The sequence below is a fragment of the Aptenodytes forsteri genome, unplaced genomic scaffold (genome assembly GCF_000699145.1).
Source record: "Aptenodytes forsteri isolate BGI_AS27 unplaced genomic scaffold, ASM69914v1 Scaffold584, whole genome shotgun sequence".
In the NCBI taxonomy this organism is placed as follows: domain Eukaryota; kingdom Metazoa; phylum Chordata; class Aves; order Sphenisciformes; family Spheniscidae; genus Aptenodytes; species Aptenodytes forsteri.
Genome location: NW_008796062.1, coordinates 49,823 through 73,104, shown reverse-complemented (window position 1 = coordinate 73,104; position 23,282 = coordinate 49,823). Strand labels below are relative to the sequence as shown.

General features: G+C 38.8%; 1 protein-coding gene across 1 annotated transcript in view; it reads right to left on the bottom strand.

Moving 5' to 3' along the window:
* Positions 1-23,282, bottom strand: part of PRKCE (protein kinase C epsilon) — a gene marked incomplete at its 5' end in the record, with an annotated part of 116,909 nt that overhangs the window by 55,331 nt on the left and 38,296 nt on the right. The gene's annotated exons all lie outside the window — the stretch shown is intronic.

Genomic DNA, 23,282 nt, shown 5'->3' with positions numbered 1-23,282 from the left:
ACAAATACATATGGAATTATAATCAATTTTATGTAATAACAGAGATACCTAAATGATGCAGCTTCTTTTAAAATTTTGCCATAACAATGAAGAGATAAAGTAAATTCTGTCAACTACTGACGGGCTGCTGGGCAAATTTCAGGCTCCTTATTTCTTCTCTTATCTCTTACCAGCTACTTTGTCTGCAAAGTATCTTTCCCAAATTATGTAAAACCGAATTAGAATTGTTAAGCTATAGAAACCAGTGCTGCCAATCTCAAACACTTACATATGACTTTTTGAATTGCCTCAAACTCTCATAAGACAATGAAACATAATTACATTATTAAAATACATATCAAGTTCTTTTTATTTTCTTCTGATGCTTATCACTTCAAAGTTCAAGTTTTCAAGCCTTATTCCATGATAGAGAACTAGAAATGAACTTTACTTGAGAACAGCAACTAAGAATCTCAGGTAATCACCCCATTTTGGCGTGTTTCAGAAAAAAAAATCCAGAAGTTAAGCACTCGGTGAAATAGTCAGAACTGAGAACACCAGCAAACTAAATGCATGCTCGGCATCTTGAAACATTTGTGATCTAAACTGGCAATGCAGATGAAGGCATAAGCAAAGAAATGACACACATCCACTTGATATAATTTAGATCCTATTTTTTGTAAATGTTTCTTATAAATTCTCATAGTTTTTCCTAATCTGTACTAACAGCCCTAAATAATCATCAACCCTGCCCATTCACCCTTGGTTTCTAAGCCTGCTTCCACATTCTTTATTTCCTTACTGTAAAATATCTACATCTATATGCACATGAGTTTAGACAGAGGTGGAGGTAATTCTCATGTGACGTGGAGAATGGATCTGAGCATATACTCCTCGCTCTGCATTCGCTCACGTTTCATTCTCTGGTCACACGATACACAGGTGTGTAAGCACGGGACCTCACCAAACGGAGCCCCTCTCCAACTTTCATGTCACACTGCAGTTTGGCTCTGGCTCATGGTGTCTGGTGTGCTGGGTTGAAGAAAAAGAGACGAGATGTGGCATTGCTTTGGACGAGCAAAACCAACAGAAGATGGAAGGTAATTAACCTCCCACAAGTGAATCCAAGCCTGCAGATTACATAGTTTATATATATGAGACCAGAAATTCGTAAATATTTGCTGTTTGTCTCTAATCATCTACTCTACGGCTCAGATTCAAAGCATAGCACTTAAAAATATCCTTAAACTTAAGCGTGTGCATTAATCCTGCTCATTAAGTGCCCAAATGTTATACTTATCAGGGATGTTTCCTGGAGGAGGCTACAAATGTTTGGCTGACTTTTTGCTGATTACAGAAAGAGGATGCAGAAAAAAACGTTGTGCCTTTCCCCCCGTATCTTGGGAACACAGAAACCGCCAGACTGGATCAAATTCAGGATCCGGGTGGACTGGCATTCTTGGTAAAACACTGCTGACAACTTTGGTACATTTTCCAACATTTTTCTTACCATTCCCTAGTAAGGAAAACCTACTAAAGAATAGCATCAAAGCTTCTTGCTGTATCATACACCCAAAAGAGCATGGCTTTAGAGCCATGCCTTTGTTCTTTTTGCAATGCTTAATACTGCTGATAAACATTCAAAATCATAGTGCAGATCTCTTGACATTATTGTAGGCTTTAAATATCACCTTTGCTTGTTTTAAGCAAAAATATGGGTCCTTGCGCTGTCTCTCTGATTTCTCTCTGGAATCGATGAGAATTACAGCCTTGCTTGTAAAAGAAAATCTGATAGCTCTCAGAAGGTCTTACGATTTCAGAAGCTAGAGCTTAAGGATAACACCAAATGCAGTCAGTTTTGTGATAAAGTCAATCAAAAGCATAGCTATATTGGTACTGTAATGTAGCATAAGAGGATAGAACATCCCTAAGAAGAAGATGCAGGCATTGTCCTTCGTTAGGCTCCTCATCGCTGCACTACAGACAGTATCTCTGAAGAGCAGTTTTGGTCCGAGAGTCCCTTTGCAACACATTGCCTTAGATTATCTCACATGGATATAGTTCAGCATTTCAAGCACAAAACCCATTTGGACCGCAGGCTGGGGAGCGTCTGACTAACATTTGGCTAAAGTAACTCCTCCTAACGCTTGCTAAAATTGAACCTTCTTACATTGCTATTTTAACCTTTCCAAAGTCAACAGTCTGGACGTGAGTGGGCACAACCAGGAAAAGGAAGCTGCGATTCACATTCCCTGGAGCAGCCACACTTATTTCAACATTGCTACCTTTTTATTACACCTGTATTGCAAGTATAAAACAAACGATGCTGATGCAAAGTGATTGTGCTGTGTCTTACAGCTGTGACTCCCAAATGGTCATCCTCAACTTGTCACTGAGCTGGGAGCTGCTGCTCCCAACGGTGATGCCACCACTCTTCCAAATGCTAAGGATGGTGCACAAAAAACCCCAAAAAACCCAAACAAAAAAAAGAAATAGCTGGTTTACACAATTGTATAGATCAGGGCCATTTCCTAACGTGTCAGGATATACATTGTATCATTTTTATATTAAAAACTCTGGGTTTGATCCAAACAGAACCAATGTTTTTTGTGACTTTCACCAAATGCCTAATTGCTGATTCTCAATATCAGAAATTGTGTTTAGTTAAAACTTCAAGTTCTTTTATTTCGATTCAGTCCTTTGTAGGACTTTTCCAGCTTAGCCAACCGAAAATTTAACCTGGATTGTTTAGCAGAATATCTTGTCATTAGACAGTCTGAACAAAAGCTTTAGCAGCAGCTCCATTCCCACAGCTGGAGAGTGCTAACTTTCCTATCCTCTTTCACAACTTCCCTATTATGCACATCCCATTCTCAATGTGAAGGGGTATTTCTGGCAGGTTCTGCAGCTTAGTTGACCACCTCTTTGAAAGTATACCTACTAAAACCAGAATTAACAGCTCAGTGATTGAAATTGCTCTGCTGTTGCATTTTTCTGCTATACACTGATATTTCAAGTTACTTTTCCAGCTTTCCTGGGTGCACGTTTCAGCTTCCTAATGAGAATTCACAGAAAAAAAAGTAGTTTGGAAGTTCTGTTCTCTGTTTGTGGTACTGGGAAAGGGTTTGATCTTGAGAGAAGAAAAATACTAATTCTCACCCACTAATGTGGGGTAAACAATCAGATGCACAACATGCACATGCACAGCAGGCCAGAGTTTCAGCATTAGAAGGTACCATCTTTTTTGATGAAATATACTCAGTGCCTATGAAAACTACTTTCTTAAAACCCCTCTCTGGTCTTTTTTTGTGCTCAGGAAAATGGCATGATCAGCCGGGACTCAAATTTACATGAAAAGAGGATGCAAGAGAATATTTTATGAATAATGATCTGAGATTGGTACGTCTATTTTTCTCCCGATTCCCATAACTCCAGCAACAACAGAGACACTATCTTGATTTCTGCTACTTAATTTTTTCCCCAGTCTTTCATCAAAAGCTAACGATCAAAATACAGATTCCTAACACTCTGGATATTTCCTCTCTGTCATAATGTATGCAGACACATAGAATGACCCAATGAGACCTCTGTGACTTCAATGTAGAGAGGATTTCATCCTCAAACAGTAATTGTGAAACAACTGTATCATGCCTGATTATATGCATCTTGCTACATGTATCACCAGGACACATTCAAATATTGAAGTGGGAGAATATAAAGTGAACGCCCTAAAGAATTATGCATTATTAAGGGACAACACGGTGTTTAGTCAGTTAAAAATGATACACAAGGTATGACTTTATCATTGATTGTGTTCCAAGAGAAAATTGAATGGGTTTGGACTGCATTATTTTTGGACTACATTTTCATAACATTTGAGAAGTATGTTTTGACGAACAAAATAAATGTAAAACAGTCCTGGGAACTCTTTAATTATATAAACTGAAATAAAAGGCAAAATCACAAACAAAGACATGATAGATTAATCCTCTCTTGGCATCTATAAAGCAAAAAAAGTACTGCAAAGTAAGCCAATATGTTTTCTGAAGTAATTAGATTCTTTTACAGGGTTTATTTTAGCCCTTAATCATACCTGCTTTTCCTTGAATTTCTCAAAATGTATGGTTGAATGAGAATACTTAAAATAATAAATAGAAAGAAAAACAGAGCAGAGAGCATGGGTAAGAGATTTTAAAAGCAAAGCGGATATGGAGTAAACAGGCTAGAAGTCAAGACAAAAAAAGTTCAACTTCACTCTGTTTCCATAGTATTTTCTGCCTATGGCTTTAACTACTACACTGGAACGCGTAACTGCCTGTCTTAACGGGGCGGGGGGTGAAATAACTTAAAATAATAAATAGAAAGAAAAACAGAGCAGAGAGCATGGGTAAGAGATTTTAAAAGCAAAGCGGATATGGAGTAAACAGGCTAGAAGTCAAGACAAAAAAAGTTCAACTTCACTCTGTTTCCATAGTATTTTCTGCCTATGGCTTTAACTACTACACTGGAACGCGTAACTGCCTGTCTTAACGGGGCAGTTGGACTAGATGACCTTTAAAGGTCCCTTCCAACCCAAACTATTCTATGATTCTATGATTAACATCTCTATTATTCCAGTCTCACCTCTTGATTTTCTTAATTGGGATCCTCTCCTGCATGCTTTACATTTTCAAAACTGGACTCTAAAAGCAACCTCTGTTCTAGTCTCTGTCCCTGTCACTATCTGGAGAAGTACCCTTGTCACTTAAACTAGAAATCTTGTTTCATCTTCTCTCTCCTTCCACTCCTTTACTTGTGCCCTCATTTCATTTTTCATCCTCCTTGACATTCAAAACAGTCATCCTTTAGCTCTACAGTAAATCCTTCTTAACTAATCCTTTACTCTTCATTCTGATTATTACCATAACCTTCCCTCTTCAAAACCATTCTCTGATTTTTAGTTTTATTTATATATGTTTTGCTAACATCAGCCTATATATGATGTGCACTCCCCACCAGTTTATATTAGCTTGTTTTTAGATGTTATGAGTTCCATTGGATAGAGCTTCTACCTCTTGTTTCTTTTGGAATAATGTGTAAGTTTTTAATTGGGAAAAGAGGGGTGATTTCCAGAAACATCAACAGTAATAAACTCTCAGGATGTGACAGACTCAATCCAGCTCCTTTTTGTGGAGGTGTGATTAATGACCAAGACCCTCCTACTAGTAAGACCAGATAATCTTGCCAATCAGTTTTGATTTAACAGATACAGTCTATTAGTTGTTTAGATGTGGAATAATACCATTGTTGAAGAACAAGCTTCTACGTAAACCCTGTATGAAAGCTTAGACATGGAAAGACTTTGATGTATTGTTTACACTAATTATTGTGTAGCCCTTAAAAGATTTTTTTAAAAAACTGTTATCAGTCATTAACCTGTCTGTTCTTTCTTTGTTTTCCAATTAAAATCTCATTAACATTAGATTGCAGCTTAAAGACAATCCATTGATAGACATAAGGCCAAGTACAATTATCACTGCAATCTGAAGAGTAAAAACTTTTTTTTCTCTTTCAAACGAGTCCTGCCAGCTGGGGGACCCAATGTGCAGTTCAGCACAGCCTCATTACTGAAATATTACAGAACAAAAATAAATCATGCAATCTGTCCCCCAGTTTCAAATCTGAGATGTGCATCCATGCTACAAGCCTGAGAACAAATCTTTTCACTACTGTTTTTTGTCTCCCAGTTCAACCCTTACAACTCTTAGAACGAGAGAATTCAGGAAAGTCATCAAATATGGACTCCTCAAGTAAGATTCACAACTGATAAATCTTAACAGCCTACTCCAACTACCATTTTTTCCTTCATTTATGTTTTCATACAATTGGCTGTGAATAAATTCTTCCTGATTCTCACTAGTTCCCTAAACCAAGTTCTTTGTGTGAATATACTTTTTTCCTCCCAATTTCAGAAAGTCGTATTTGAATTAGATTTCTCCAGAGACTACTGAAAGTATCAAGGAAGCTAATATGTGTGTTAAATACAGGTAAATTTAAATACAAAATAGTTCATATTCTAGTAGAGTACTGTTACATAATGGAATATGTTTAGCCACTAAACTTGTTGTAAAACAAAAGTCAAAGATACAACTTTTATTGCACAAGAAGTCAGATACATCACAACCTTGGTATGCTCTGTAAGATGATATTTTATTCATATCATGCATGTATGGAATTCTTTTCCAACTCGTACAAAACTGTGATTACTTAACTCTATTTAAACAGGATGCTCAAACAGTTTGTTTAAAATTACCTAAAACTACAGCAACTGTCCCACCCCTCAGAACTTGAATAAACATTTCCTGCTTCTGATGGAAATTGCACAGGCACACTGTACACAAAACTACACAAAACTATATGCAAACCTTCAACACCCTGAGCAGAAGACTAATCAGGATGGCAGATTCATCCTCCACAATCCCAGCATTAGGAGGGACAAATATAAAAACAAGAGATAAACCAGGTACAACACTAAAGAAAACAACAAAAAGCTCTCTCCTGTTCATTTACAGTAACAATCTTCAACAGGACACTACGACACATTATCTGTCTCTGATTTCGGTGTTTATACTCAGGGCTAATTGTGTTGTTTTTCCTGTTTTGTACCAGTGCTTTCACGGAGTTCCAAATAAGAAGGGAACAATTTCTGTGAATCCCAAATTTCTTGGAATAAATGCCCTGGACATAGGAACTGCTATCTTAAGTTTCACACAGGATATCTGCATCTTCCACTTAACAAAAAAATGCACGCATTCAGATTTTGTATTAAAGGACTTTTTCGTCAACCAGACACTTCAAATTTTTCTCAAGCCGGTGAATACTATTATAGCTAGGGACTTATTGCTCAGTTTTACTCAGCTTTGCCCAGGTTCAATTCTGAATCCAGTTTTTTGCCCTTGAAAGAAAGAATGACTTCAAAGTTAAAACATAGGCCGGAGAGAGTCAGAGAACCACACAAAATTGGATAAAGAAGTCTTGCAAGGTCATCTAGCTTATCCCACAGCTGACAGGCAGGATCAGCTGTACCTAAGCCTTTTCAGTGCTGCAAGGCAGTCTCTGGGTACTGTGAGCCAGCGATCTAACCGTGAACCTGAACAGCCCTGCTGAGTGGACTCCATTTGGCCCACAAAGACCTAGGAAGCAGAAGTCTCTGCTAGTCTGGTCTGCTGGAGGGCAAGTGGGTTCGTCTGCACTCCGTTGCAGCGGGGTCTCCTACTGTGCCAGAAATGCTCTGTTCCCTTCTCAGTCCCCTCGTCAGCAGCAGAAGCCAGTAGTGAATAGTATTCCTTGAACATATTCTGCCTCGCAGGTCAGAAAATTGCATCAGTTCCTGAAATTAGTCTGATCAGCTCTTAAAAATCACCACTGATAAGCATTCCTTGACCTCCACAGGCAGTCTATTTCAGTACTTACAGAAAATATCACTGGGAACTCTTTTCACTGCTGCAAATCATTTGCATTACTTCTTGTGCTTACCTCACTCAAAATATCAATTCCTAGTTGTGCTGCAAGTTATATACTACCTTCAGAGAAACACTTCTGTGCTTTCCATCTTTGTTTCTTACGCAAAGAACTGATTATTGATTTTTCTTGATTTTACAAAACTGATCACAAAATATTTCTATTCTGTTCGCAGAAAGCCCAGACATTATGTCAGTTGAGAGCCTGTGGGATAAAAAACACTTTTGAAGTCTTGAAAATGGTTTCAAGAATAGCTGGCCCTCCTTGAGACACTGGAATAATTCTCAAAAAAACCCTCTCTACCCTATCATACCATACCATGTGAAGGGCCAGAAAAAGCTACAAATCGAATACAATTAGTTTCTAAACAGTGCTTTCAGAATCAGTATAGAGATTCACAAAACCTTTACACTGTATTACTTGCACTGCAGCATTTACTCATCTATAATGTGAGTTGCTGGAAAAGGGTTTTTAAGCAAGATGTTTGTCTGAGATCTCTAATCTTCATAAAGCAGACCTGGTATGTCGCTTTTGTCATGGGAGATTTATGTTGCCTCCCTGTGGAATATTAATTGCTAGTGGAACAGAATGGGGGTTTTAACATGTTTTTCATGCCCCTAATGCATCCCATAGTACTGTTCAACAAGGAAAATACGGCTAGTGTATGTACATTGAGATAAACTGGCTGGCTGGGGGACTTACTATATGCCAGCAGTAGGTCACAGAACTATGGAAATTACAGCTTACGATTCAAAGCAGGAAACATTAGCCAGGACCTCGTGGACATCACCTATTCTGTCCAGAAAATGCCAAGGGATGATTAGGTTTTACCTAGACTGGCATTCAAGACGGAAGTCTTGTTTAATGATTTTTCCAGACAGATCCGACAATACTCTAAAACTGTCCAAAATGCAGAGAAGCCTGCCTGTCCCAAATTCATAGAGAGTGAAAAAATGTGCCATTTGGTTATCCCCTGAGCGCTAATACTTCTAAGAAAGTTTAGCTGACTGTTTCAATCATTCAAAGAATCTAATCCCACATTACTGTAGCCAGCAAAACCCACTGATTTTAACGTAACTTTTGAAATGTACAGGTCTTCATCTGTACCATGAATTTTGGAATATGATAAAGTATGGATATGAATAAAATCTATACCCTATAATCTGCAACTAACAATCATATACACATCAGAATAACAGATAGTTACATCCCTTACACAGAGCTTTTTCCTGTGCAATTTATGAATACCTGATGTTTGAATACAGTCTTCCTAGTGTTTTTTCAGATAATGAATTCTGTCAGATTACTATCCGGACCAAATTTACTATGCTTTGGATTAGTTGGTGTATCAGGCTCACTAGGGCAAGTAAAAAGAAAATATGGTTCAAAATTTCATTAATCCCATTTTTAAAAAAAGATAAAGTTTAGACTAATTCAATGTAGCACAGAAACAGCAGGTGGAGCGTTGTCAGCCTGCTCTCCATAGAGCTGTCATTTTACTCACTGAGAATATGACATAAAATTCTAGCTCTACTTGAGTTTCTTGAATAGACAAAAATTTCATATTAAGACCCTAAAATATTATCATGTGAGTGCAAACATTTTCATTTTTTTTAGTTTCTTCCCACTTTAAAAAAGAATTACAATTTTGTTTTTTGTTCGTCTCAGTCACTAATGGATATTATGCCTTCTGCCTATGTGAATGTTTTCTGTGACACCTGTAATATAATATCTAATGTTCTGACACAGTATCTACAGGACTTAGTGGTGAGATTCTCTTTAGCTCAGATGGGGTTTAGATCAGGATTAAATCTTTAATGCTGTAATATGTGGAATTTGTTAGCCGAGGGCATGCAATGAAGATGCAGAACAAATTATATGCATTGCCATTTCAGCAGCTTGATCCCCTACCATCTAACCTTAGAAATGAACTGAAACAAAAAGACTTCTAACTTTGGGAAAATCTTTAACCCCAAATTATCCTGGAGAGATATGTGTTCTGTTGTCTCTGGATTTTTCTGGGAGTTGGTACAAATCTTTCAGTCTGCCCCAAGCTGCAGTGTTGGTAGCCACGAGCTCCACAGTGAGCTCAGGGAAGGGCTGCTGCTCCCTGGGGCAGCAACCCTGATCCCTGCCTGCTCCCTGAAAACCCAAGCAGGTCGCAAGAGCAGGGACCCTAGAAGTGTGCCAGCTGGTGTAATACACTATTTGTGCCCTTCCTCTCATACAAGAGAAACACAACTGGAATCCTTTGCAGAAATGGTGTTTTTTGTAGTTCTAGTCACTTCAAAAGGGGTATCAAGTAGGAAAAGCTTCTCAGGCCATTTCCCTAATACCTTCATTTGATGACAGATAAGCTGTGAAAAAGCGCCTTTTATGAAATTCTTTGATCTCATCTTCTTTTGGTGTTGTTTGGAAAAAAGAACTGTTCTGGTGAGATAATTTTAAAGACCTCTCATTTAATGGCCTGATGCACATGGCAGAAAATTATATCAAGCCTGCAAATGTCATTATGCAGAAAATGTTACAATGTGCAGGCAGCTATTAATATTCCTTTGTTCTGATTCTTATAGGAAAAATATAAACACTGTCTTCCAATTAGAACTATATAGTTTTTGAAGGCACTTCAGAACTTCTAAGAACAACTTTTAACCTGTTTATATTCTACCAAGGAGCTTAGACAAAGATGGTACATGTCCTAGGTGTCTCCTCAGCCCCTAGGCTGGTTCTGGAACCTTTCTTGTCTTTGTAATTCCTGTTTTCTTATGCTGTCTGAGCATCTAGTTTATGTCTTTGAGCCCACAGGGAAAGGCATCAGATGCTACACAACTAACAGAGAACACTCCGGGGAATGCAGCCAGTTGGTCCAGCAGCAGCGGTATCAGAAGGAAAAGGAACCCAGTTAAGGAAGATAATGAAAATGATGGGACACAATACTCATCTGGCAACCATTTTCTGAGAAATTATCCATTATTTGTGAAAAAAACCAACCAGAAGTAATTAGCTGAGTGGGCAAGTCTTTATATCACAGTCATGATATACTGCAACAGTGCTTTTTGTTTCTAGGGATGCAATCAACTGACCGAAAGGCAGAAGTTGTCTTCTCAGATCTATAAAACAGTAAGTCGTGACCCAGGAGGAAACTACAATGTCTTTACCAATGAGTTACTTGTATAAAAGCTACCCAAAGAAGTCTGTTGAGATATGATTTCCAATCACATATATCAGGACCAGGCATACTGAACCAAAATGGGCAGAAATACAGGAGCATATTTTATATTTAAATTTCACTAACTGTTTACATTTTCAGAATTAGAGTTTCACTTAGAAAAATCACCAAAAAGCTAAATATTTGTAAGAAAAGAAAGCACAGATGTATATACCTTTCCTCTCTCCCCATGCAACAACAAATTTTTGCCATTGCACCAGCCTGTGAAAGGAGAGTTGTCTTGCATTATAGAATTAGGCACTGGGAAAACCTGCCCCTTCTTCCAGCTCAGAATTGTACTTGCTCATGAACAGAGTAGTAGACACTGTAGAAGGAAAGAAGGCAATGCAGAAGGGTACAGAAAGTTATTCAAACATTCAATATGTTGTATTGTAAGTTAACCTGGCTTGACAAGAACATTAGTGCGTTTATTAAGAAAGAAGTAAACCAGAATTCTCCAAAAGCTTTCAAACCTCTTTCCCTGTAATGTGGGAATGAGCTTTGGAAAACTGTGCTGCAGCAGGGCCAGCTTCTATACGTACTGCCTAGATACTCCGTTTATGATGCTCTATGTGTTACAGAAACATTTGCTACCAGATATTCTTTACTACTTTTAAATTGTTATTTTTGCCTAAGCAAAAAAGGGCGGGTGGGTGAAAAGACTGGTACTTCCCCCACAGCTACTTTGTTTTCTGAAGAGGAATCACCAAATGAAACTCAGGAAACAAAGTACGAGCATCAAATAGAGGGCTTTTACCAATTTCTCAGTACAAGCTTCTTATTCTTTGGAGCTGATAATTTTCCAGTCTTTAGCTGGCTAGCATCTCCCTCACATTCATAATTAATGTTCCCATCAGAGCACTCCTTTGCATGTTCTTCATACTTCCTTACTCTTATAACCAACTCAATCATTTTGCACTAAGGAAAAAAAAAAAAGATTATTCACTGACGCACCTGGCAGCACACAGTATTTTGTATTCAGCAATTTTACACAAGTCAGAGCACAATAAAACATTCTCTGGCCTTGTTTTAGGACTTGATTTTCTAACTTTTGTTCATTAGACCAGGCCACTGACTCCTATAGGACATTTTGTGAGATTAAGTGGTAAGAAATTGGCTCATTTATACTTTTAGAAAGTTTGCGGTGGGGGAGGACAGGGAATCCTGTGCTCCATTCAAAAGAAGGAGATGAATGAAGTCTTTGGCAACATAAAGATACTCACTACCAGAGAAACAGCTCTTCTCTATTATGTGAAGCGTTTCAGTAATGTTCCCACGTACTTAAAAACAAAGGTCAGCCAGTGACAAAAGTTGGTTCTAGCTTGACAACACAGCAAGAAACTTCCACTGCACTGTGATCATTCAGATGGAAAATTTATATGAGATACTGTCATATCAGTTCACAAACTATGCCCTGGATGCCAGAAATAACTTAAAGGCTACAGTTTACTTGAACATGATGTTCTGAATAGTAAAAAATAGTTGCATTTGTACTAACAAAACCTTGCTGAGGATTTCAAGTTCCTTAAAATGAGACATTAGCATGAGTAACTGTGTCTCCACTCACATGAAAGAAAAACAGCATAGTGTTATTTTGCAGTCTTTACCAAAGAGACTTTCTTTTTGGGAACTTGGATGAGCCAGAACAAAATAATTATGACAGCAAAAATAGATGTGTTGCTGCTCTAAAGTAAGTTAAGAAATGTTTCCATTCAGAAATATCTAATTCCAGCTTTTTCTTCAGGACCCCTCTTTTCTTACAGGTATTAATTCATAGTACTCTAACAGTGACAGGCACATTAACATGCTGATGCTCATTTCCTCAAATTCAAGCTCAATCCTTCAGACTGTACGTATACAAAAAAATATGTTGAGCTCAAATGTAGACTATTATTAGTTGTAATAAAATACCATAACAAGACCCAATGACAGACCAACTTTCCACTGATACTGTACTTAGTAATACAGACTGAAAGTTCCTCTGCACAGGGACTCAGTATATGCCAAGAAGAGGTAGAGTTAGGATGTGCAGGGAGAAACAGCAAGACAACTAGTCAAAGCAACACCAGGAAAAGTGCTTGCAGGGCATCTGCTGCCTAACCTGAGAGAGTTGCAGCCTTTGCTGAGTGCTGGAGCTGCTGCTGGAGCCTCAGGAACCACCCCACTTTGCTAAGCTCCAGGGATTGCACGTTATACCTCACGTTTTACAGGTGCCCAGCCTGTTTCCCACTGAGCAAGCTTCATCACATTGAGTGCAGCAATGAAAGAAGAGATGCTCATCTACACTTTGGGAAGTGTATCCTTCGTTTAGAGAGGACACACAAAATTATCACTGAATCAGGCTAAATGGCAAGAGAGAGACTAAAAGACCGTTGCTAACTTCATGCCTGGTGCAAGGCCAAATACAAAATTGTGTCCTCTCTTCATCTCCTCTTACACTACCTTTCTTACTCCTAGGCTGCCCCAGGTAACAGTTAACATAACAGTTTCATTAGATAGTGATAATATATAATAGTTTCTCAAGATTTTCAGTGCTTTTCCTGAAACCTCTCTGTGGAAACATGACAACATCAAAATTCCCTTGTCATGGGGAGATGGAGGTCAGTATGAAGAGCAGCTTATGGGCAGAGCTTCCACCCTGGGTAAATGTTCTGAGCAAATCCCTGTGCCGCCTCTGTTGCTAAGCAGAAACCAGATAACCTGCTCTGCTAGAGAGCAGCTGCCAGAGAAGGAAACTTAACCTTCATATGCTCTCTCTTGTGTCTCTTGTACACACCACTATTCCACCCACAAACTCAGTGTTTCATGCTTTGATTTGCTCTCATGCAGGAAAAAAAACCCAAACAACAAACCCACAACAAAAAGCGGGAATGAAATTATAACTATAAATAAAGACTAAAAAAGTTAATATTTAACATGATTAATAAAAATTCAGAAAAACCTGTCTACTTCAAAATAACTAATATATGCACAGATTCTCCCATTCAGCAAATGGTAAGAGGTCAGCATGTATACAGAGCTACCACATGAACTGATACAGGGAGATGAGGACCGTGACAGACTACCTCACTACAGGACTTTCTGCTGAGCTGAGCACTGTCACCCTCTGTAGCCTCAAATGTAGCATTTAATCCTCTTTGCACTTACAAAATTGTTAGTGATAGAGTCAGGGCCCTGAGGGCACTTACAGGCCCCAATGTCCCTGCCCAGCCTCCCCTGGGGAGGGACAACCCCTCAACACTGCCTGTGGGAGCCCCGTTTCAGTCCAGCCCAGGGCTGTAGGTGTGCACCTCTGGCCCTGGCTCCTGAATGAACCCTGGACCTGGTTCATCCCCTCACCATGTTGGGGGCTGTCGGTGGACACCCTTACCAGCACCCAGTACTGCTTGTCACATCCGGACCCCATGGGTCTGTGCCGGCCAGTGAGGGTGGCCTGTGCTAGGTCACTCTCAGCACCTGGTGCTCAGGCTGGCCCTTACTCTTGCTGACAGGCAGTGCATATCTATTTCCAAAGGTATGAAGAAATTTGAAGCAACGGTGATTAAATTTATACCCCCAAAGGAAGGCAATTAATGTTTGGTACAACGCGATCCCCAGGAATTTCAGGTACAAGATATTCTGTCCGAAGCACAGGCTGTCCCCTGCATGACTTAATCACTAGCCAAGCTGCTTCTGGGGAAGAAAGCAGAGGGAGACATGTCTTGGCTGACTATGGAGATGGCAAGTGCCTTACAGGTTACAGATAAGGACTTTGCTCTGGATTGAGTAAGGCTGAACTCCCTCTGAGACTCAGTAGAATGTTAGCAGGTTTTAAAACTGGATCAGCAAGTTTCCCCTGAAGCAACGAGCAGGGACACACACATCAAGTGATGCCATGAGGACATCACCAACAGTCACTGACCTCTGACTTGGGCGAAGCTTTTATGAGATCAGATTTGCACCTGCTGCTCGGAGCTGCGTATGTATGGAAGCTTCAGGTTGCATATATCCACTGGGCATCTTCAGTGCATACTGAAGCATGGATAATTTAAAACATTAGTCCTGTAAATACATGCTTGTATGTGGAAATAATTGCACATTTTGAATATACATTTATTTTATTCATGAGGTCTCTAAATTGAGTTAAGTTTGTCTGCTAGCTGCTCAATGAATTTCATTCCATGGGAAGATACCATGGAGGGAAAGTGTTTTGATACACAGCAAACACAGACTTCAACTTATCTACTGTGTCTATAGTCTTTTTAAATTATCTAGAAATCCACTTCTTTGATTTGTTCTTTAGCTGGTTAAAGGTTAAAAAACTTTAAAGAACACAGCATTTATTGCAACATCAAAGATGATTACAGAATAGCCTGGCAGTTTACTTCTCTGCAGAATGCCCATAAAAAAGAAAGATGTGTGCATCAGGAATTTGCAGAATGTGTTGTACTATAAGATAAACTGAAAAAGGAATGTGTATGTGCATGAATACAGTAAAGTTCCTATTTTGACAGTTACTGAAATAGCTTAAGTGGTACCACTGTTTCGTAAATCTAGAAGGAAAGATGTTTCTGAAAAAAAAGAGATGACAGAATGGATCCAGGTCAGAAAAGTTTAATTCCAGGTTAAATAGAAATTGTAGCATGCTTCAAAGCACAAGAGAGAGAAATTACAAGGTGGAAACATTCAATTTACACCAGATTCTTGGTATTTTTACCACCACAAAATTTTCAGCCAACTGGTGCCATTAGAAGCAGATAATGCTACCAAACAGATGGAACAAACTAACCTCAGAAACTAAGACCTGGCCATGGTTCATGAAGTTTGCAAACATACCTTGCTCAACAATTTCAGTAAATCTTTGAATTAGAATCCCCCCAAAACTACTTTTTATTTATTCATCTTAAAGAAATGAGGGGCTAATGTAAACTCAAGTTCACACCAACTCCGACTTGCAATAACATGTGTGCAGGACTCTCAGAGTGGAAAGTCCACCGCACAAAGGACTGCAACTTCTCTCTTACCCAGAGTAAGGGCCTCAAGACAAATGATAGAAAACGGGGCATTACCATCCTGGATGGTGGCGCAGTGTAAATGATTCAGCCTAAATCCTGTACTGCCACTACCCATTATGCTGTGCCATATGCCAACACCAATGTAAGGATACACCTCACCAAGACCACTTGTGAGGACAACTGTCCCCTGACTCCCAGAGTGAGTGAGTGTATATGTGTGATCCCGCAGAGGAAACAGAAAAAATAACTTAAACAACTTTTCACTCTTTTATGCTCCATTTCTACATCTGTAAAATAATACTGATAGCATCATTCCTAGTCCAACCCAAAACTCAGGAACACTTGTGAGGTAGTCCAATGTACACTGACAAGCACAACAGATAGGTTAGTAAACTCTGTTGGAGGAAAGACTACTTTTAAGAATATGCCTCACGTGGCACTTTTCATTTGAACAAGGTGACTACGGGTAGCAAAAGAAATATTATTAATATCCGCAAGAAGTAGCTGAGGAAATGCAGGTGAAGAGAGAAGAGTGCACAAGTCAGTGTGGCATCACATCTGGAGAAAATAAGGCAAGAATAACACAAGGAGAAGGAGAGGATTTTTCCTGAGGGAACTTCTTTAGGATTAGAGGAATTGGTATAAGAAGAACTTGATACAGGAGTACAGCTATTTCATCTGACAGCTCCTTAACAAATCAGTATTTTATTACTAGCAGAAAAATGTCACTTTATCGGTGGGGTCCCACCAAGGATCACTTCTGAGCCCAGTTTTATTCAACATCTTTATCAATGGCATGGAGAAGGGAGTGAACAGTGAAACGCGCAGATCTGTGGATCATACTAAGCTCTTTCAAATAGTCAGATGCTGTGCTAATGATCCAAAGTGATCCAAAAAGGATCACTCAAACTGGGTGGGCAAAAAGGTGGTGACGAGCTTCATAATAGGTAACTGTAAAGTGAAAATACTTTCTTTTTAGGGGAAAAATATCTGAAACCACATCTACATGATGCTGAACTTGGAACAGAGTTAAAACTTTGGAGAAACACCTTGGTGCTTTTGTTGGCAGTTCTCTGAATCGTTGGCTCGAGGTGCAGCAGCACTCAAAAAAGCCAACAAAATGTTGGGTAACATCAGGAAGGTCACTGAGAAAACTGAGGGTACTACTCTGCTGCTACATAAAACCTTCGTGTTCCCACATCTTGAATATCATGTGCAGTTCTGGCCTACACAACTCGAGAAGGATGCAGTGGAGGTAAAGAGAGTACAGAGAGGGTAACTGAAATGATCACAGCTGCCATACAAGAACTGACTAAAATCTGGGGGCTGAGGAAGGATACAAGTGAGATTAACATAATCACAAAGATGGTGGATAAGCTGCATGTGGAACTGCTGTACACCAAATCCTGCAATACTAGACCTGGGACACTGGTGAAAGTGGTAAAACAGGTAAAAAAAAGTGTTTCTTCACACAGTGATTAGTGAACTTGAGGAATTTGCTGCTGTAGCTGTGAAGGCAGACTGTATCAGCTACTTCAAATAGGGATTAGAAACATTCATGGACAATAGATCCATAAGCAGATCGTAGAAGGGATAAGGCAGAGAACTCCCTTTTAACATCCTTCTACAATTCTGGATGCTGGTGGAGTATGAAGGGAATAGACTGCAGAAAGTGGTACCTACATGCCCTCTCTAAATAGCTTCTTTTATTGCATGGTGTCAATAGCAACAAAATGGATTAGACAGACCACTGACCTTACCTGGTAGGACAGTTCTTATTTTCATAGGTTACAAAAAAACCGTACATGATATATATACATATACAAAGACATACACAAAATGGATTTTTTTTTAAAGATCATTATCCTAGTGAAGGTGGCAATTTGTCTGAAGAATAACTGCATTATTATAGTAATTATTTTAAAAGAACAATGAAGGAGGTGATAAAGGCACCATCAGGACAAAGACTGAAATTACGATTGCAGCAGCTTGAAGGAAGAATGATAGCTTAAAATATAAAGGTCACGTTTAGTTTCACTTTATTTTGGAAAAGAGACTGCAGATTACCTTGTTTCAGGCTTTCAGTTCATACTTGGCTCTAAAAATTTTTAATTTAGGATTCATGAACTAACATTAACATATGAAAATATTTAAACAAAATTGTTCGGAAAAAACAAGAATGAAGAGGGGTCACATAACTTGTGTGTACCAAGTCTTTCAACTCTGAAAAAGAATTTCAAAGCCTTTTCCTCTGCATCTATCAATGAATTGTGACATCTGCTAATGTGCAACAATGCAGATTAAATGTAAAAACAGTCAAAAAATTCCATTGATCAATCACAAGCTTTCATTAAAAGCCTGTGCTTTCAAGAATGTAGTGGGGTATTAAAAAATAATAATCTCCTTTAGAATATCATGTTCTGAATAAAGCTCATTACGGTTCCAAGCCTCCAGTCAGATGGATCTACAGACTCTGCATCGATTGACAGGTCAGTTTGAAGATTTAACTGCTGAATGAGACCTAATTTTATTTACTGGGTCTTTTACCTGTATGTATGTTCTGGTCACACTGAAATACTAGAAACAAAGCCAGGGATGTACACCTACGTAAATAGATTGACTTCAAGCTGCAGATTAGAAAAACCCAAACAAGAAAATCCAAACAAGACCCCTTAAGTCTTTCAAAGTACAGGTATTTATGTCAACAGGAGTTTTACATAGATTCATAAGATATATTGGAACATTATGGTTGTGCAAGATTATCCTCCTAAGAGAACACTTGAAACTGATAATATTATAAGGTTATTTCACAACAAAGCATAACCACCTTTGTTTCTGAAATATTTTTCAAAATACATGCTTTTTTTTTTTGTGACATCAGATCACTTTTAGTTTCACTTGTTGTACATTGGAAAAAATATAAACTTGACACTGACTCACAGAACCTCAAAGGCCTTTTAGAAAAAAAATGTTTCCATTCCCCCATCAGGTGGGCTTTTTTTTCCATTCTAACTTTAAAGCCAACCAAAACATGTTTCTATGTCTGCAGTGAGCAGGAATAAAACAATAAAATTATTTCAGCTGCTGTAGTTCAGGAAGTAAAACAAAAACAGGACGCCAGAGCAAGAAAGAAAACTCCTAGCTTTCTGTCTCCTTCTTCTCTTTCTAAATTTATTATCCTGCTGCTGAAGTAATTACTTTGCTAGAAATAGACCATCAATATTTAATAGGTTATTTTTTAGGATGATATTGCTTTGCTAGCTTCAAAGTGCTTTCTGGTCAAATCATTCAGATCCAGTTCTTCTTATAAGCGAGAAGTCAGCCTGTGAACAAGTGCACAGACTGCACTCAGTGATGAGCATTTTTGGAGGGTATGTGCAGTGGTTTACATGTTGCATTAGTGTTGAAATTCTACAGAATATGAAGAGATTTTAAAAGTACTTCAAGAGCGCAGCAGAAGGGAAGATCTTCAGTCTGGCAAGTTCGATCTTAAGACATCTTTTGCAGCAAAGCTGCCGTAAGAATGAGGAAGGTCCCTTTGCCCAAGGCAGGAAATAATTCCTTTATCATAGAATTATAGAACCATAGAATAGTTTGGGTTGGAGGGACCTCTTAAAGGTCATCTAGTCCAACCCCCCTGCAATGGGCAGGGACATCTTCAAACAGATCAGGTTGCTCAGAGCCCCGTCCAACCTGACCTGGAATGTTTCCAGGGATGGGGCATCCACCACCTCTCTGGGCAACCTGTGCCAGTGTTTCACCACCCGCAGCGTAAAAAATTTCTTCCTTCTATCTAGTCTAAATCTACCCCCTTTTAGTTTAAAGCCATTAAGCCATACTCATTTACTTGAGTATCATTTAAAGCACCATTTTTATGTACTGCCTAGCTAGCATTTTAACACCACAAGCAATTTACTGCTACTGTGGAACCTTTTTAGTCTTTTCACCTTAAAAGTCCTTTTCGTTTTTGAAATCAGTGGAGCATTGGGGTGAATTTCCACTTTAGTGCAAGTTACGGAGGCATCAGAGCCAGCATAATCATCAGCTGCTTTTGCACTTCTCATATTATCAATACCTCCAGGGATGGGGACTCCACCACTACCCTGGGCAGCCTGTGCCAGTGTTTCACCACCCGCAGCGTAAAAAATTTCTTCCTTCTATCTAGTCTAAATCTACCCCCTTTTAGTTTAAAGCCATTAAGCCATACTCATTTACTTGAGTATCATTTAAAGCACCATTTTTATGTACTGCCTAGCTAGCATTTTAACACCACAAGCAATTTACTGCTACTGTGGAACCTTTTTAGTCTTTTCACCTTAAAAGTCCTTTTCGTTTTTGAAATCAGTGGAGCATTGGGGTGAATTTCCACTTTAGTGCAAGTTACGGAGGCATCAGAGCCAGCATAATCATCAGCTGCTTTTGCACTTCTCATATTATCCTTACTTATAAGTGAGACAACAGTCTTATTCCTACCAAGACAGTAGTGAGAAAACAATTGCTTTTACTAAAGATTTTAAATTTTAAATTTCGCAAACTCCACATCAATAAACCATAAAAAATGTAAAGTAATTAATTTTGACCCAATGTCAACAATATAATGCTCCACAGCCGACTGAAAGCAGATGCCCTTCTCCTCCAGCCACCATACTTTAGTTAAATCCACCCTGCCAGAAAAAGAGTCTAAGTGTAATATCAAAGGTTTCCCCGTGAGCCCTAAAGGCAGTCTGGCAACAATCACGAAGGGTCCATTCACCACCTGGTGATTGCAGGAGTGTGTTGTACTTCATCCTACTCCTTCTAAGGCCTCAAGGCAGCCCCTTCACAGCGAGCAAAACGGGGATCTTGGACCTCCCTGGGTCTGTTACATGAGATTCTGCTATACCATGGAAATAAAACCAAACCCGGGAAGATGCCATTCAGGCTTACTGTTATTAAATGATGAAAAAAAAAAATCCACTTAATTTTTATTATACAGAAACTAGACGATAAGACGGTTAAAACACAGAGAGACAGGTTGGACCCGGTTTAAGTATTCTGCCCTTCATATTCGCTAAATTCTGTGTTAGCCAGCACGGCAAGCCATACCACTTTTTTCCCTGGTGAGGCTTAAAAGTTAGCCCTTTCATCTTACTTAAATGCAGTCTTGTTTTAGTGAAAAAATATTTAACATCCTGGACAGTGAACTGGTTGCTTCCAAGTGTTTCTTTCCATCACAACACAACGAGTTGCTGGACCTTTGCCAAAGTGATCTTGGTTTACGGAGGGACAAGGTGCTTATCCTTCGGGAAGGGGTGGCCACGGAAGTGTCCTGAGTTGCACTGTGCTCTCTGCAGCTTGTGTAGTGTTCCAGTGCTGGTTTATTTATGTCTTACCAGAGTAGAAAACATGTAAGTTTAAGTAAATTGAGGTCACAAGATGTAGTAAGCTTCTACAAATCTAACTCCAGCATGGTATTAAGTTCTTGGCAAGCTTTTGGTAATATGATCTCATATAAAAAAATAACCTATTCACTGGTACAAGCAAGTCAAAACCCACTTGAATCAATGGATCTGTGCTTACTTACACCAGCCATGAAGCTGATGTACTGTGTCTAACAGTACTGGACACTGACCAAGTAGACTGCTATAGTACCTGTACTAGATACTATTGTCTATGTACAAACATTAAGTTGAGTAGGACAAAATACTGACTCAAGTCTTTATACAAGACACAAATTGAAACTACTTTTGAAGTTCAAGGGAATTCTTTTTTCTGTTTTCACTACTGGTTGCAGTCTTAGTCTGATGAGGACTGGAAGCAAAACTGTTAGACAGGATAAAGAACTTTTTTTTGTTACTCCAACTAAACAGAGGAAATACTCTGACATGATTCCTATTTGGGATGCAGAAGAAGAAAATTTCTAGCCTATACTAAATCAATCACTCCTTGTTTGCAACCTGTTTAAAACTTTACAAAGCTCTAAAAGCCTTTCGCTCTCACTGAATCCAAAAGGTAAAGAAAACCTTTGTTCAAAACACATTAAATAATATCACCAAAAAAAAGTGAATTATGTAAAACCTAGTAAGATCAGAAACAATAACCTGGAAATAAGCATTCTGGCAACACAACGGTTGTTTTCAATTTTTTTCTGGTAGCACATCATTCAATTTCATCTAATTTTATGACCCTTTATTGAGATTTATATGATCAACTATAAAGTAGTTGCTTTTTTTTTTTGTATACCTAATAAATATTTGCTGAGCTAGCAGAACACTAAATGATTCTTTTACTCATAGCTGTACTAATTCTTTTCCCTGGTATAAAAGTAGAGATCAGTTGTTGAAGGAACGATAACAGTATCGCTAGCCTTGGGACGTTATTTATCTGTGGAGAGTTGCAGGCAGTAAAGAGTTTACTCTCTAAGTAGAGTTACATTTTGAGGCAGACCCCCTGGAATCCCCTGGAATGAGGGGGAGGGGGTTAAGGAAAGAAGTAGCCAAGGAATAAATTTACTGAACAGTATTTTCCAATCCCAAGAAATCTCACTAATTATAAAGTCAGACTCTGCGCTATTGATTTCTCTGTGAACAGAATGCAATTTGCTTCTGTGTGGCAGAGAGAAACTAATATATAAAGTTAAACAGATACTACAGATTTTTGGTAAGATTACACGTCCCATTACCATCAACTTAAATTGCAGAAATCAGAAATGCACATAAATCTAAGTGTAAAGTTATCCTGCTTGTTTCTTCTTTTTTCAGTAGGCTCCACGAATCAAGTATCTGGGGGTCCAAGCCCTAAGTGTCACACACTCCTCAGCAGTTCTCATTAAGGCATCAGGTGCTCTGTGCCATCCTGGTGAGGTGGATCAGCCTTTCTTCCAAAGGGAAAAATCAGGTAAGTTTTTTCCTTAACAAAAGATGTCTTTCATTCCTACTTGCAGACTATCTACAGATGAGAGACAGAGGAGCTCGCTATTTGATTTCCACTGGGCTTAGTTCTCCTCCAGTCAGCATATTAATAAGAAATATTTGGACTATATTGCAATATTCCTAGCTCATGCTATACACAGCATTCTGGCAATTGGAAACTGTTAAATTAGTAGCTTCTATTTATGACTATATTTCAAGTGTGATTTTGGGTGTAAAATGGAAAACGGGGATGTGTTTTTCTTTAAATTTTGCTTGTAAAGCCATCCTCTTTTATTCCTGGAAGGTGTTCATTACACGGTCTTCTGGGGACTACATCACTTGCTGTGCTGGCTCTCATCTAGAGAGTTTAGTAGATGATTTTTGTGAAGTATTTATTTCTGAGATAATACATCACAGCAAGCATTTTTTTTTTTTTTTTTAACTATTCCTTTATTACTGAGTTTCACAGTTCTGGTCTTCCCAGATTTATTCCTTTTTTCCCATTCATGGAAAATTCTGGGGAATGGCTAAAAAATAACATCAACACTTTTACCATCCATATAGAATCATAGAATAGTTTGGGTTGGAAGGGACCTCTAAAGGTCATCTAGTCCAACCCCCCTGCAATGAGCAGGGACATCTTCAAACAGATCAGGTTGCTCAGAGCCCCGTCCAACCTGACCTTGAATGTTTCCAGGGATGAGGCATCCA